Source organism: Limulus polyphemus, unplaced genomic scaffold (assembly GCF_000517525.1).
Source record: "Limulus polyphemus unplaced genomic scaffold, Limulus_polyphemus-2.1.2 Scaffold858, whole genome shotgun sequence".
In the NCBI taxonomy this organism is placed as follows: domain Eukaryota; kingdom Metazoa; phylum Arthropoda; class Merostomata; order Xiphosura; family Limulidae; genus Limulus; species Limulus polyphemus.
Window position 1 is genome coordinate 107,092 of NW_013666468.1, and position 5,957 is coordinate 113,048.

Sequence of the window (5,957 nt, forward strand, 5' to 3'; positions counted from 1 at the left end):
TAACCTTTCCTGTTTGACCATCAACAACAATAGAAGACATTCAATAATTTAATAGCAAGTGTTTTTGAATTGCAGATTCATCTTCCTCGTTAGACTGTCACCAATGACAAAAGAGACTATTGAAGTTATATAGAAACAACTGAATTGACTAATGAAATTTTATGGAATAGACATGTCACTGACATTAGCTTACTTTAAATAGAACACTTGTTACTAGAAGCACTTTACATGAAAAAATGACAAATAATCATACACTTGTAAATTCTAAAAACTTCCAAACGTTTCAGTGCAATTAATATAACTAATTGGAAATTCAATAAAATAAAATAAAACTAGCATCCAGCTATATTGAGTTATTCTAAGTTAAGACACGTTGTGCGCGTAGTTAATATCTTGACAAACTCAGTATAGAATATTCATATTTTCTAGTAGAAGCAACACTACACGTGTTACATAGTTTCTTAATTATTTATATTAATCAACATCATCGCATATATTGATATATGAATTCATACAAAAAGAAGTGTTTGACGTCTTAACTTTCGTTTCCAATCTCGGTTATGATTTTTTGAATTCCTTAATTATTTTATAATTGAATATTCTAGATCTTTCTAAGCCCAACATTATTTTGATATATGTATAACACAGGTTTCTCCATATCAATGCATAGAGACAACGAATTGTTTGGTGCTGTATATTTTTCCTTTTTATCATTTATTTAATTTAATTTTTTTTCATTAAAATATGTTTGTGCTTTCTACACAGTAAAAACGTTTTCATACACAGTCAACATGCCAGATTAAACAGCGGTTGCCAACGATGTATTGAATATTTCCTAAATACTTATATGAAATATTATAAACCCTTCTACTCTGACGTATGTACTGTTTTTTAAAGTTTTATATTGGTTTTGCCTTACTCAGTAGAAGCTCGTTTCTCATCTTTAGATATTAGAAATGTTTTACAGTAACTTTACTTTCTCTAATTAATTGGCAAGAAATACGCAAGTGTATATTTTATTGTAAAAGACTAATGTGTTAATGTTACAATACACATTTTAATATTTACTTTTTGTTTTTGGGTAATTTCATTTGGAAAATGGTTGTGGATATTTTCTAAGTTTATAAAAGAATTGAGACTCAAGACTATAAAAAAGTTTTATGAGTTCTCGTGTTGTATAATATTTTAAAATATCTAGCAAAATATGCAAATCATTAGGAGATAGATCTGTTTAACTTGGGATGAATTCTTGCAAACTATTTTTAAGTAATGAGACAGAAATTTATTCATATATTATAAGTTAAACTCTAATTATGATTAACTCATACGCTATTTCATTTCATGATTACATGCGATGCATATACACATTGTAAAATGTGTCTTGCATAAAGTTTAGAACAAAAAATAAAATAACGCAACTTGAATCACTTAGTATAGTCACGTGATTAAGAAAGGTATAGTAATAAAACTCTTAAAATAAAATACAATTATTATTCAGTCTTTTAGCTGTCTGAGCAGAAATGCCCTATGTCGGAGAAATAAAATTTTTTGAGTATTAAACAAGTGTATATAGTTTAAAAGTAAAATCTCCGAAGAAACTAAGAAAAAGTTTAGCTGTTTAGACTTAACCAATAATGTTTATTGGTTTTCAACTAGATTTTGCGTAGTGGCACCACTGAGGATATGTATTAATTTCGGTCTAACAGTCAGAACTATAGATGTCCTGATGAACGTGGAGGCACCACTCTGAATGTGTACCAGTTTCAGTTTAATAATCAGAACTAGAGGCATCCTGATCAGGCACCACTCTGAATGTGTACCTGTTTCACTCTAACAATTAGAACTATAGATGTCCTGATGAACATGGAGGCACCACTCTGAATGTGTACCAGTTTCAGTTTAATAATCAGAACTAGAGGCATCCTGATCAGGCACCACTCTGAATGTGTACTAGTTTCAGTTTAATAATCAGAACTAGAGGCATACTGATCAGGCACCACTCTGAATGTGTACCTGTTTCAGTTTAACAATTAGAACTATAGATGTCCTGATGAACATGGAGGCACCACTCTGAATGTGTACCAGTTTCAGTTTAATAATAAGAACTAGAGGCATCCTGATCAAGCACTACTCAGAATATGCGTCAGTTTCAGTTTAACAATAAGAACTCGAGACTTTCTGATGAACGTGGAGGCACCACTCTGTATGTGTACCAGTTTCAGTCTAACAATAAGAACTAGAGGCATCCTGATCAAGCACTACTCAGAATATGCGTCAGTTTCAGTTTAACAATCAGAACTCGAGACTTTCTGATGAACGTGGAAGTACCACTTATGACATATACCAGTTTCAGTTTAATAATCAGAGTTCGAGGCTACCTGATATGAACAAACCTGTGATAGTATAAGTATAGTATAACTCACAACTGTAGCATAATCTGACTTTAAACTAATTGCGTTGTCAATAACACCTGTAACCTGTTTAGGTTTTCGTAACTTATCTTAGTACCTTTAGCTTCTAATCATTTTAAATGTAATTTCAAAGTCTCAACAACTTGAGGATAAAAACCGTATATATTAAATAAAGCGGCCCGGCATGGCCAGGTGGTTAGGGCGCTCAACTCGCAATCTGAGGGTCGCGGGTTCGAATCCCTGTCCCACCAAACATGCTCGCCCTTTCAGCCGTAGGGACGTTATTAAGTGACGGTCAATCACACAATTCGTTGGTAAAAGAGTAGCCCAAGAGTTGGCGGTGGGTGGTGATGACTAACTTCCTTCCCACTAGTCTTATACTGCTAAATTAGGGACGGCTAGTGCAGATAGCCCTGTGTAGCTTTGCGCGAAATTCAAAACAAACAAACAATTAAATAAAGCGTACATGAACAAAGAAAACTAATAAATGAATTACCTAAAACTGAACATAGTGCTACAAGACAAAGAAGAAATTCGTGTATCATTTAATAGATATGCATATGGTTACTTCTCGTGCCATTCGTTAAGTTTGAATGCTGTTAGGAATGGAGTTAACCACTGCAATTGTAGGATTAATGCATTTGTTAACGTTGGTTCGTAGAATTATGTCAAGAAATCTCAAACACACCTAAACTAGTGTTTGTAATAGAGAAAAAGTAGTTGTTATGCTTATAAATATTTTTTTATGTTAAGCACAAAGCAACACAATGGGCTATTCGTGCTCTGCCCACCACGGGTATCGAAACTCAGATATTAGCGTTGTAAATCCGCAGACATACCGCTTTGCCACTCGGAGGCTAAAAATAGTTTTAATGATGTATATACAACGATCGTAAGGCTTAAACAAATGCTACTATTACTGTTAAGTTTTGACGTTTAATGCTGGTATTAGTTTTAGAGATAACAGTTTAGTCTAATAAACGTCGCAGAAATGTTAAGTAAATGATGTTTCTAATTTTGTATAATATTTATAATGTATTAGTCTAATTTTATGCATTAATCAGATCATCAGGATTTTATCTTCTCTTACTTGGATCTCGGTGAGCCCATAAAGGTCAACAGAATACTGATCTGTGTTGGAATTTTTACTGTATTTTATAGGATGGGAAGATGAACTAAACAAACTGAAGAAATGTATGCATTTACTTTTACAGAATTTTATAAGTTCCAAGTTCAAAACAATTCATTAAAGTATAACATTTTCTGGGTATTTTGGTAACCTTAGGTCACTCACTACCTAATATATATTCATTCTTTACGTTTAAGGATCTTTGTTAACGCTAAAGTTTTGCAGCTAATAAAGAACCTTTAGTGTAAAGAAACATTTGGTAGATATAACTAAATAAAACATTGAAACTCAAGAATAAATGACAATAAATGTATGAGAAAAGGTGTAAAACTTAAAGTATTATAGTAATATGAACTTTATCCTCAAAGTACAGCTTGCGTGTAGGGTAAAATGGACATAAGTAAGTAAACAGTAGATAAATTTGTTCCATTATCAAGCAAAAAGATGCACAATCAGCAAAATCTTATGCCCCCACCGCAGGAATCGAACCTGAAATGTTAGTATTATAAGCCCTCAAGCTTATCGCCATATTACCAAATGGTGTTCCATTTGGATTATTGTAAATTCATTACTTTGTTGTGAGTTTACTTGAGAGCTCTTGTCGCCGACCTTTTACACTGAAGATTAAAAAAGAAGTAATAAAAGTACATAGAATTATCAAAATTGCGTATGTAAAATAGCATAATGAAAATACATCAAAAGTGTCAACAAAAGTCTCATGAAATTTCTCACGCATATCTACTTGGGTAGAAAATGTCATTGCGCCATGTTTTCTGAATGCTGATGTTGTTACATAAAACAAGTCAAACTAAAATTATCTATAACGTATGCTCTAAAACTCCAGATTCAAGCTTTAGTTGAACAGCTCTGCTTTTACTAATCAACTGAGATGGCTGCAGCAGTTAACATTATTCTGTCACTAAGACGTTGAGATGGCTGCAGCAGTTAACATTGTTGTTTCACTAAGACGTTGAGATGGCTGCACTAGTTAACATTGTTATTTCACTAACACGTTGAGATGGCTGCAGCAGTTAACATTATTCTGTCACTAACACGTTGAGATGGCTGCAGCAGTTAACATTGTTCTTTCACTAACACGTTGAGATGGCTGCACCAGTTAGCATTGCTGTTTCTCTAACACATTGAGATGGCTGCAGCACTTAATATTGTTGTTTCACTAACACATTGAGATGGCTGCAGCAGTTAACATTGTTGTTTCACTAAGACGTTGAGATGGCTGCAGCAGTTAACATTGTTGTTACACTAACACGTTGAGATAGCTGCAGCAGTTAACAGTGTTGTTTCACTAACACACTGAAATGGCTGAAGCATCTGACAATGTTCTTGTTCTAACCCGTTCGGATTATTGTTGCTCATATTGTATGTTAAGTTGCTTCTCTGTAAACGAACTTTAGTTCTATGATTTGCTCTATATACAATAAAACATGTGACTTTCTAATTCCAGCTTAATACCAAAGCATACACACTTATTTAAGTCACATCTTTTGTGAAACACGAATATACGACAAGGTGCACTACTTCAAGTATAATTGAAAAACCAAGACCATATGATGGTTAACACAGTTATTTGTTGTTTGAAAAAGATAATTCTCGTTTTATCTGACCTTCAAAGTTCCTAAGAACTTGCTTTCGTTCAAGAATAATTCGCCCAAATCGTTTAAGAGTAATGTTATACTATATTTCTAAGTGTAATTAGTTCTGGTTTGTTTGTTTGTAATTAAGCACAAAGCTACACAATGCTCTGCCCACCACGGGTATCGAAACCCGGATTCTAGCGTTGTAAGTCCGCTGTGCTACTGGGAGGCAATTAGTTCTGGAATTTATAAACATTCTACACTTGAATATTTGTGTTAAATACAGGTGAACTAAGATGCTTTGATGTGTTTTGTTTGAAATGTTCCAGCTGACAGTGAAAGTAAAATAATTTGAAACTGTCAAACTACTTTTTGTTTGGTTTTGAATATTCGTGCAAAGCAGCACAATGACTACCTGCGCTATCAGTCGCTAATTTGGAACTGATAAACTGGAGCAAAGGCAGCTAGTTAACCATTTATATCATCAATCATTTGGCTACCCCAACCGAATAGTGGGATTTGACAGTCATTTTTACAACGCATCCACGATCCCTAGAGCGAAGCGCGATTTTGCGGCAATGGGAGGAGAACCGTAAATCCTCCGAATCAAAGCCACTGAGTAACGCCCAGCTTCCGTAAAAGATAAACAAGCATGTCCCTATTATTCATAATTTATTACAGGCTGGATATTTAAATAACAAACTCATTATTTGTTCGAATATTTTACTTACTCTAATCAATTTAATTTTAATATATTTTTTTTTACTTATATAATTTTGCCTCAGTTTGTTTGTTTGTTTTGGAATTTCGCGCAAAGCTACA